Source organism: Cryptomeria japonica, chromosome 10, assembly GCF_030272615.1.
Source record: "Cryptomeria japonica chromosome 10, Sugi_1.0, whole genome shotgun sequence".
Lineage (NCBI taxonomy): Eukaryota > Viridiplantae > Streptophyta > Pinopsida > Cupressales > Cupressaceae > Cryptomeria > Cryptomeria japonica.
The window spans coordinates 177962441-177974552 of record NC_081414.1 but is presented as its reverse complement, the minus strand read 5'-3'; positions in this window follow the sequence as shown (position 1 = coordinate 177974552).

Sequence of the window (12112 nt, the reverse complement as noted above, 5' to 3'; positions counted from 1 at the left end):
ACCAAAATTCTTCAATAATTCCCTTAGATAATTAGTTTGATAGATAAAGATTCCTTTTTCAATTTGAGTAATCTGCAAATCTAAGAAAAATCTCATCTCACCAATCATGGACATATCAAATTCATTCTTCATATTATTAGAGAATTCCATGCACAATTTATCTTCACCTCCAAAAATGATATCATCAACAAATACTTCAATAATCAGAATGTCATCATGAATGATCTTGTAATATAAATTACTGTTAGTACTACCTTTAGTAAAACCAAACTTCAAAAGATATTTATCCAACCTTGCATACCAAGCTCTAGGAGTTTGTTTTAATCCATATAATGCTTTCCTTAACTTGCAAACCATATCTTTGTCATCTATCAGTGAAAATCCATCAGGATTCTCAATGTATATCTCTTCCTCAAGTTCACCATTCAAGAATGCATATTTAACATCCATTTGATAGACCTTATAGCTCTTATATGTTGTATAGGCAAGAAATAGTCTAACAGATTCAATTATAGCTACAGGTGCAAATGTCTCACCATAATCAATTCCTTCCATTTGAGAATATCCTTTACAAACCAATCTAGCCTTGTTTCTTACAACTTGACCATCCCCATTTAATTTATTTCTAAAAACCCATTTAGTTCCAATAACATTCTTATTTTTAGGTCAGGGAACTAAAGTCGAAGTGTTATTCTTTTCTATTTGATCTAATTCATCTTCCATAGCCTTTACCCAAGGTTTATCTTTACAAGCTTCAATAATAGATGCTGGTTCAATTTGAGAAATAAGAAATACCTCTTCATTTGCCATTCTTCTTCTTTTCGTAACTCCCTTGTTCCTATCTCCAACAATTTGATCTTCACAATGATTTAATCTTACATAACTTGGTGTCTTCTGAACTTCAGGTTCACTATTCTAGTCATCAATCACAATTGAATTTTCTAATTATACTGGTGTAACTATCTCAATGTCTTGTACCGGTTGAGGCATTGTCGATTCAGTTGTGATCATTTCCACTATTGGTTCCTTGTCATATGATATAGATTGATTTCTATATTGCTCATCCACTTTCATATTTGCGCTCTCCACAATTTTCTACAATGTTTTGTTATAACATCTATATGCTTTTCTTTGAATTGAATATGCAAGAAATATCCCTTCATCACATCTAGGATCAAACTTTCCAATTGAATCATCCCTTTTCATATAATATTTACTTCCAAAAATTCTGAAATATTTAATAGTAGGTGTATGTCCAAACCATAATTCATAAGGGGTCTTACTAGTTTCCCCTTTGATATGAACTATGTTGAATGTGTAGACTATTGGACTCACTGCTTCTCTCCATTAGATGTGGGGCAATTTGGCTTCCATCATCATGGTTCTTGTTGCATCCAAAATGATTCTATTCTTTCTTTCCACTACTCCATTTTGCTGAGGATTCCGGGGTGCAGATAAATAACTCCTAATTCCATTTGTCTCACAATAACTGTTAAATTTGTGAGAAGTGAATTCACCGCCTTGATATGATCTTAGACATTTAATTTTCAATCCATTTTTTTGTTTCCACCTTAGCTTTAAAGATCTTTAATTTCTTAAAAGCTTCAGACTTCTTTCTAAGAAAAGTCACCCACATCATTCTAGAATAGTCATCAATTATTAGCATGAAGTACCTATCACCTTGAAAGATTTTGGTCCTTGCTAGACCACATAATTCAATGTGAATCAAATCAAGAACATCATTAGCTTTATCGTGTATTCTCTTAAAAGAAGTTCTAACTTGCTTTCCCAATTGACATTCCTTACATACCTGATTATGAGGCTTTATAATCTTAGGTATATCTCTAACTGCCTTTGTTGAACTGATCTTAACAGTACAATCAAAATAAATATGAAACAACCTCTTATGACATAACCAACTCTCATCAATATGAGCAATCAAACATTTTTTATTACTAGTGTTCAAGTGAAAGATATCACCTCCAGTTTGAGTACCGGTTGCAATCTCCAAACCAATTTTGTTAATGATTTTGCATTTTCTATCTTTAAATTGAAGTTGGAATCCTTTGTCCACTAATTGAGAAACACTTTAAAGATTATGCTTTAAACCTTCTACATAATAGACATTATCAGTATTATGCTTTCCATCTAGAGAAATAGTACCTTTACCATTGATCATACATACTTTGTCATCCCTGAATCTTACTTGACCATCATTGTATTCTTGTAGGGATAGAAATTTTATTTTATCTCCACTCATATGATGTGAGCATACACTATCAATTAACCATTCATCCTTGTCTTCAACTTTTTCTTCTAGGGCTTTTTCTTCATTCTTGATAGCCAGTTCTAGTTCATCTTTCTTTAAAGCATAAAACATCCATTCCTTTCCATTGCTAGATCCACTAGTAGATTTTGTTGCTGGTTCATCCTTAGAGTTATCACTTACTCCTTCCTCATCCACTATGTAGCATTGTTTGTTTTTCTTGAGTCTATATATGTTCTGATTAGGCTTAAATGATTTCTTAACTCTTTCTTCAATTCTTGTATTCCTTTCAAGACATCTAGATGCAACATGATCAATCTTATTACATGCAGAACATTTAAAAGGTGCTTTGCCTTCATACTTACTTCCTGTCGGTCCTTTAAGTACTCTTCTAGAAAATAAGGCTTCAATTTTCTCAAATTATTCATCCTCTTTCCTCATATCTTCCAATTGCTTTGCACATAGGGCTTTGAGGTTCAAATTTTGTAGCTTTAGAGGGTCCAAATTCTTCAAGCTCAAAAGTAGATAATTTCCCAATCAGAATGTCTTTGTTATCTGAAGTGTTTACCATTGTTCTCAATTTATTAATTGTAGTTTCCTTCATCTTCTAAGCTAGTGGAAGGGCTCTCAAGACTTTGGAAACTATCTCATCTTCCCTTAGAGATCCTCCACAACATTGAATTCCCATGACAATCTCATTTACTCTTTCCATAAATGTAGCAATTATTTCATTATCTTCCATCTTCAAGTTCTCATATCTTACTCTGTAACCATCAAGTTTAGTAATTTTGATAGTAGGATCACCTTCATTTAGAGTTTGGAATTTATCCTGAATAACCTTTGTCGATGATTTATCAATCAATCCCATGATTTGTTGATCAGTAAGTGCATACAAGAGGGCTTATCTAGCTATGCAATCATTTTCAATATTCATGTCCAAGTCTATAGGAGTAGGATCGCTAGATGCCAGATCATAAGGTGTATATCCTTCCTTAGTGATCTCCCAAATATCCTTGCCAAGACATCTAAGATGAGTCTCCATTTGGATTTTCCATATCCCATAATTTGTTCCATCAAGCTTAGGGATTTCTCTTCTGAAAATAGTTGTCAGTAGATTTGAAATATTTGTTGCCATAGGATCTACCTCAAGTGGTTAAGCTTCTACAAAACAGGACCAAAGATCTGATACCAATTGTTAGGATAACTGGTGGACAACTAAGAGGGGGGGTGAATCAGTTGTCAATAGATTATATTAATCAAACCATTTTATAACCTTTAACCGAAGGATATAAACATTGAATATCAGAATAGCAGAGATAGGTACCAATAAGCAATAAAACTTAATAATGAAATAGAGAATTAAAAAAATGCAACCATACCACATAACACCATGATTTGTATGTGGAAAACTTGGTAAAGGGAAAAACCATGGTGGGAAGCCTACCCACAATCAGATGATAATCTAGCAAAAAGTATGTGATACAATAAGGGGCCTGCACATGCAAGAAGGCACATTGCCTAGAGCATATTTCTCATTACAAAGGAGTCTCATTGACTACAAATAGGTTATAACCACCTAAACATAATTGGACAGCAATCTAGAAGAATGAACTACCAGAGATAGCATCTACCATGCCTGATTATAGTCCTGATTAAGCTCAATACCAAAGGCCTTTGACCTCTTTAACCCAATTCGATCATCTATGATCGACCAAATTCCCTTCACATATTATATTTCATTCCCATACCCCTGATCTACAATGATATCTTACATCAATTTATACAAACCCTAAGGCCTATACCAATTAGGTCAGCCACATAAAAGATATTACAATAAGATCATTACAAACATCCATATTACAATGATATGCCATGTCATCTGAAGACCTAAACAAAATTAACCAATCCATAAATCATCTCAGTAATGTGTAGAGAACACGTTAACATGATACCAGTCCATAACCTAGATAGGTACCGGACCTAATCTGGGTTTGCCATGCCAAAGCGATGTCTCCAATCAGTCGAGCCATAACCAAGGATCACCTTTTGTATCTTGAATTCTATCTAGAAGCCGTACCAACACCACTTATGCATTTTGTCAATGATTCTCACTAAAATCTCTATCAGTAAAACCTTAAACCCTTACTGGTAACACAAGATCTTCTATCGGTAACCAAAACCTGTTTGTCAATAACCAAGAATAACAACTAGTATTGACATCAATGATAAAACATCAATGCAACACATAATAAATTCCTCCATATTTCCAATAGAAGGCTCTAGAAAGTTCAATCCTAAGAGTGATGAAGGAATTCTCTTAGGTTACTCCATAAAGAGTAAAGCATACTAGTGTTTGAACAAAAGGATCAATAAGGTTATGGAGAGTGAAAATGTCAGACTAGATGAGTTATTTGAGAAAAATGAATAGGACAACAAGAGCGAACCAAAGGACTATCAAGGATTTGATTACACTTTACTAGTCGAACTTGTTGCAGAGAATCCTAGTGTAGCTATAAGTGAGGAAGAATGTGAAGTAGAACCTACACAACTAGCATAAGAAGCTCCAAGAAATGAACTAACACCACCAAGGTATGTCAGATACAATCATTCTACTGACAATATTATTGGTGACAAGAATGTAGGAGTATTAACTAGATTAAAAGAAAGGGAGAGTACTTGTCTATTCTCTAAAATTGAGCCCAAAACAACAAAGGAGGCTCTAAAATATGAAGACTAGATCAAAGCTATGGAGGAAGAACTAGAGTAGATTGAGAAAAATGAAACTTGGAACCTTGTGCCCAGATTGGAGAATAAAAATGTGATAGGCACCAAGTGGGTATTTAAAAACAAAATGGATGAAACTGGTCAAGTAGTAAGAAATAAAGTAAGGTTGGTCTACAAAGGGTATGCACAAGAAGAAGGTTTTGAGTATGGAGAGACCTTTGCACCAATTGCCAGACTGGAAGGGGTCAGAATCTTGCTTGCTTATGCTACTTATAGGAAGTTTAAGGTCTACCAAATGGATGTCAAATCAAAATTCTTGAATGGTGTTCTAGAGGAAGAAGTGTGCATTGAGCAACCAAAAGTGTTTTCTTTAGAAGATAGAAGAGATATGGTATGTAAGCTTAAGAAGGCTCTGTATGGGCTAAAACAAGCACCAAGAGCTTGGTATGAGAGACTGCACTCATACCTAATAAGTATAGGGTTCATGAGAACCAGTGACAAGAGTAACTTGTATTTGAAGCTTGGAGAAAAAGGAAAACATCTGATTGTAGAGATTTTTGTAGATGACATCATCTTTGGAGGAGATGATGAAATTAGCAAAGGTTTTGCAAAATAAATAAAGAAAGAATTTGAAATGTCTATGATTGGTGAAATTAAATTCTTCATTGGTCTACAAGTATCTTAGCTAAAGAAAGGTATATTCATTAGCCAGACCAAATATATAAGGGAAATATTCAAGACCTTTGGAATGGAAGTTTCCAAACCTGTTGGAACTCTAATGGTTATAGGTTTCAAGCTCTCCAAAGAGGATGAGGCTAATGAAGTGAATGAGACACTATATCAATCTATGATTGGTAAGTTGTAGTATGTAGTGCACAGTAGACCGGATATAACACAAGCAGTTGGCCTGGTTGCTAGATTTGTTGCAAATCCAAAAGAGACTCATATGGTGGTGGTTAAGAGGATATGAAAATACCTTAAGGGGACTATTAAGTGTGGTCTTTGGTATCCACATAAGGGAAATTTCAAGTTAATTTTCTTCACTGATGCAGATTGTGTCATGGACAAGCAAGAAACAGAACTATATCTCTCAATCAACAGCTGAGGTGGAGTATGTGGATGTTGCCATCAACTGTACACAAGTAGTATGGATTAAGAAGATCTTGGAAGGTATCCAAGAAAATGTGACTGAACCTATGGCGATACACTGTGACAATACAAGTGCCATCAACATATCAAAAAACCAAATAATGCACTCTAAAATCAAGCATATTGTAATAAAATATCATTATCTTAGGGAATAGGTGCAGGACAAAGAAGTTAGATTAGAATATGTACCAACCAAGGAACATGTTGCAGACATATTCACCAAGCCTTTACCTAAGGATACTTCTGAGTATCTTAGAGGTAAGCTAGGGGTAATTCCCCTACATGCTCTAAGTTGAGTGAAGATCAAAACAACATTAATCTGGTATGATTTTCCTACAAATTCTTTGTATTTGGATTGATGATTATGGACTACTCCTGTTAGGGGGAGAAATCATTATAGTATGTGAACTAGGATTTCTAGACTACACCTTTGGCATTGATGTCAAAGGGGGAGTGAAGTCAAATGTAACATGAAGGAAAATTAAGTCAAATGTGACATGAATGGAAGCTAGTGAAAGGGGGAGTAAGATCTTTACTCAAGTTCAAATAGAGCAGCTAATCGATACAATAGAAGCAGAAGTGACTAGTTGCTAAAAGAGAAGTTTTAAGTGTTGCCATCAATGCTAAAGGGGGAGATTGTTAGCATAACTAATGGTTTTGGCACAACCGATTCATCAATTAGTATTGTCATTCATGACTAACACTTACCAGTGAATAAAGGCCAAGCTCATAGGAAAGGAGGTGTGGTAAATCTCAATAGTTTACTCATAGCTACAAATTATATAGAGGATTCAATGCTTCCCTAACATGTATTATTGACACACTTAAGCAGTGTGTTGGTCGAAGACTAATCAGTTGAAGGATAAATAGAGTCGCTGACTGGTCAGTCAAGCATCCTATTGGAACCCTAAAATTTGAAAAAATTTAGTTATAGATTCATGCCAAAAATAGGATTTCTCAATGCAATTGTGTGCACTATCTATGACTAGCTCTTGAAAACATATGAACACATTAAGAGATCAATTTCTAGGTATGTATATGTATTCAAAACTTGAATTTTTAGGTACGCCCTTTTGAACCAAAATTCATTTCATTTGACTATAATTATGTCAAGTTATTGATTTCTTTGCATTTAGTGTACAAGCATTACCATGTGAAATTTTAGAGCCTTGTGATATTATTTACTATATCATTTTTAAGTAAATTTAAATAAGTCGATTATGTATCATTTTGAATTTTCTTTAAATATTGGCATTTGGATATTAATGGTTCTCTTTCTTGTAGGATCATTACACTAAGCCAATCATTTCCTTGAAATGATTATGATTTATTCAACCTAATGCAGAATTTTGGAACCATATGTGTTCATGTCATATGAGAGTCATTTTATTCACATCTTATTTTAATTTTTCTTGCATAAAATTATTAATTTAGATATTGTTATAACATATTCATTTATTTGTGTGATAAGATTTCAAATGATTTTTTTTATTAATGCAAATTTTAATTGGCATTGATGTGTTATATTCAAGGTTACTATGAAAGTAAATAAAAGTTTATTTTCAAGATGGTAAAATATGATTGCTTTTACAAAATATATATCAAGTTCTATGGAGAGCCTATTTTGTATATGTTTTAAATAAAAGATTTAATTTTTTGCCAAAAGGAATAAAAGTTTTTTTCCAAAAAGGTAAATCATTTTTATTTTAGAAAAATATATAAGTAAAAGTGGCATTTACACAAAGTGGGGCCCGGTGGGTGAAACCCATTGGGCATCAGAGTAATAGAAAATGTACTCCCCCAACAATGCATAGCTACCCCGATGAGCTTGAGGTAATATTGTTTTAATTATTTGCAAAAGGGGGTAAGTTAATTCAAGTTAATGCCTTAATTTTGATTTAATGTTTGAGAGTTAGAATTTTAATTTTTCCAAAGAGGAGATTAATAAGGTAGTTTTATTTAGTGATAGGTTTTACCTAGCTTACTCACACTTCACCTAGTTGGTGTTACTCAATTCTACCAACCTCACCAGGTCTAGCTATACTCCAAGACCTCTAAGTCCTTCCCAATATCTACTAGGACTTGCTCTTTGAAAATATCAAGGTTTTTGCAACAAGTGTTTGACTAAGAACCCTACCATTTCAATGTGTTTCCCATATGCTCAATCTTGCAATATTGACATCAATTCATCAATTTCTCACTTTTCACCCCCATACTATTGTGAGTCATTGTAAAGGTTTGGAGGTGGAATTCAACATAGAATTAATTCAATTTGGTCCATTTGTGTTTTTTCATTCACTATCTTCCCTATCAATTTCATAAATTTGCCTAGAAATAGGGCTACAAGGATTAGCCCCAATTAGGCCTCCAAAATCTAGTTTTCAAGGGTTTTGAGGGAATCAGTCCAAAAGACCCTACAACAAGGTTTATTTTTCTTCAATCACTCACCCATCCCCAAGTGATTTTGTAGGTTCTAGCTTTCCATCTTTGTGTACAGTGCCCTAACCCAAAAATGAGGGTTTGCTAGGGTTTCTAGGCCTTTAACTGGCATTGACTATTCAACTTTGTGAAATGGGCATCTAAATGACTTGTCAAGGTTTCTCCTTGCAATTGAAACTCTATATGGACCTCATGAATCATCCCAAATGATTTTTTTAAGGTTTTGTATCCACCCCTATGGTATGCTTTCAATTTCCACCCTATTTTCTCTAATCGGGTTGGTCCTAAACTCACCTAGAAGAAGGTGGTAACCATGATGAACTCAACTTACAAAACTCCTCCCTACATATTTACACTATAATTAGGGTTTCCTTCCATTTCCCAATAGGTCATGATGGTAGCATAGAGGGATTTTATGGGGCAACCATTTTACAAGAATTTACTATTTACAAGCCAAAACTAGTTGTTTGGAAACAGAATAATGAAAGTACTACCACACCCTATCTACAAAGCATGAAATGAACCAAATAGTATTGGAACACACCAAAGAACTAAAATCCAAAACTAGATCAATGGATTCCATCCATTTTTGTTGACAAGTGATGACCTAGGATGCCTTCACACTTGTCATCGCTTGTCAACACTTATCATCACTTGGAGATTTTGGTTATGTTCACCGACAAGTCAAAGAATTATGCAAAACCATCAGTATTTTCTTCATCGGTAGATTATATTGTTCACTGGCACTTGGAATAACTTGGAGACTACTTGGTTATGTTGAAGACATTATTCGATCACTTAGTTTTGTCGATTTGGTTAATTGTTTATTCAGGTTTGCATATTTGCTATTATCGAAAAATAGGTCCAGGATAAGCACCGACAAACAAATTGATTCCAGATCAGCATGATATGTTATGGAGATTTATTATTATTGTAAATGCATTGAGCCAACATCATGCATCAAATATTGATTTATTTGTAATTGATTTTATGGTAATATCTTCTAGTGAGCCAACCTATTCAATTGGTCTTAGGTTATGGTATAAATAGAAGATCTCATTTGTGAGATTAGTGTGTGAATGTGAAAAGGATTGCAATAAAGTATATGAAAAATAAGAAGAGTTATACACGCAAACATCATTTGAAGGTTGAAGGAAGGATCTTGTGAAGGAAATTGAAACTAAACTGGTACTGAATCTAGCATATGAAGATGCAATTTTATGCAGTACATTATCAATGGATTTAACCATCCAATTGTAGTCAGTGTGACTCTCATTTTGTGATTGAGCAGTGAGCTCTAGGCAGTTGGCCTTTTTACATGTGCAGAATCCATATTGTACACACATACTATCTGCAGTAGTATCATTTGAATGTGGGTAAGGCTTCCCACTGTGGTTTTTCCCCTTACAGGTTTTCCACGTACAAATATTTGTGGTATGTGTTGTGGATGTTATTGTCTTTTTGTTTCATGCATTAATCTTTACTAATACTGCAATTAGCTATTAAAACTATCTATCGACATAAAGTTTGGTTTACCATTATTAAGTATTAAGTTTTGGTTAAGTTAATTTTGGTTGAATTTATTAGACTACTGATTCACCCCCCCTCTCAGTTGTCTCCAGGACCTAACAATTGGTATAAGAGTCTACTTTGCTTTTTATGGAAGTTTAACAGCTTGAGGAGATCCAATGTCTTCTTACTATTTCAGGAAGGATAGTCTGAAGCATGATGGAACTAACTATGCATATGGAAGATCAGGATGGAGATACATTTAAATTGCATTGGAAAGGACATATGGGATGTTACAAAGAATTGATATACTATTCCTACTCAAGGTCAGCCTATTCCACCTAACTTGGCTAAAGATGAGGAAAATGATTGCAAAGCAAGAGAAGCACTTTTGATCACATTGTCAGATCAGTAAGTCATGGGATTGTCAGATAGATCTACTGCTAAAGTTATTTGGAACAAACTGGAAACATTGAATGAAGGAGATTCCACAGTCAAAATTGCAAAACTTGAATGCTTTTGGGTCAGGTATCAAAATATGAAAATGGAAGAAGAAGAAAGAATTTCTGCTTTTATGGAAAGAGTAAATGAAATTAGTTTGGGTATACAACACTGTGGTGAAGATGAGATTGTTTCTAAAGTTTTAAGACCTTTGCCACCGATATATAAAATGAAAGTTCCTGCTATAAATGAATTGAGAACAATGCATAATGCATCAGTATCTAGAGACACCTTGGTTGGAAAACTTTTAGCTTTTGAGCTTGAGGAATTTGGTCCTGTTACTACTATCAAGATAGATCTAGTTTTCAAGGTATCATCATCAATTGCAACATCAACATCATCTAATAAATCTGATTGGAAATCCCTCTATGCTAGAGAACTTGAAGAAAGTAGGAGAGAAAATGAAGAACTTGAAGAACTTGAAGCACTATTTGCAAGGAAAAGGCCTAAAGGTCCAATTAGAAGGAATTATGAAGGTAAAGCACCTTTAAATGTTTTAATTGTAATCAGATTGGTCATATGGCTTCTAGATGCCCTGATAGACATGCAAGATTAAGAGAAGAAGCTAAAAGAACATATACACCTAACCCTGACTATCAGAAATACAAGTTTAAGAAGAATAGAGAAAAGTCTTATTATTATGCTGATGAAGGAGTTATCGATGATTCTAATGAGGATCTGGCCGACAATGGATGGGCTTTTGTTGCTATAATAGAAGATTAGCTGACACCTACTATTCAACCGGTACAGCAGGCCCTGGAAACTAACGTTGAAGATAAGAATGAATGGAATTTTTATTCAGGATGTTCATATTATATCACTGGTGATAAGAGTAAATTCTTAACCTTTCAGGATTACAAAGGAGGTCTAGTATGATTTGGAGATGATAAATCTTGTTTGATCAAAGGAAAAGCCACTATATCTTTTGATGGTAAGCACAACACTGATAACATTTACTATGTTGAAGGTTTCAAGGATAATCTTTTGAGTGTTGGTCAATTAGTTGAGAAAGGATTTAAGTTACAATTAAAGAATGTTAAATGCAAAATCTTCAATAGAAGTAGTTTGGAAATTGCAACTGGTAATAAGACTAGAGGTAATATCTTTCATTTGAACAACAATGAGAAAGCATGTTTGATTGCACATATTGATGAAAGTTGGTTATGGGATAAGAGACTTTTTCATGTAAATTTTGATTGCATTGTGAAAATAAGTACTACTAAGGCGGCAAGAGATTTACCTAAGATTGTTAAACCTCACAATCCGGTATGTAAGGAATGTCAATTTGGAAAGCAAGTTAGAGGAACTTTCAAGTGTATTCCGAAGAAGTCTAACAATGTTCTTGATTTATTTCATACTGATTTATCTGGTCCAACAAGAACAAGAAGTATAGAAGGAGATAGGTATTTTATGGTAATCATTGATGACTATTCTAGAATGTGTTGGGTTACTTTTCTCGGAGAAAAATCTAAAGCATTTGGGAAATTTAAACTATTCAAGGTGATGCTAGAAAATGAAATCAGC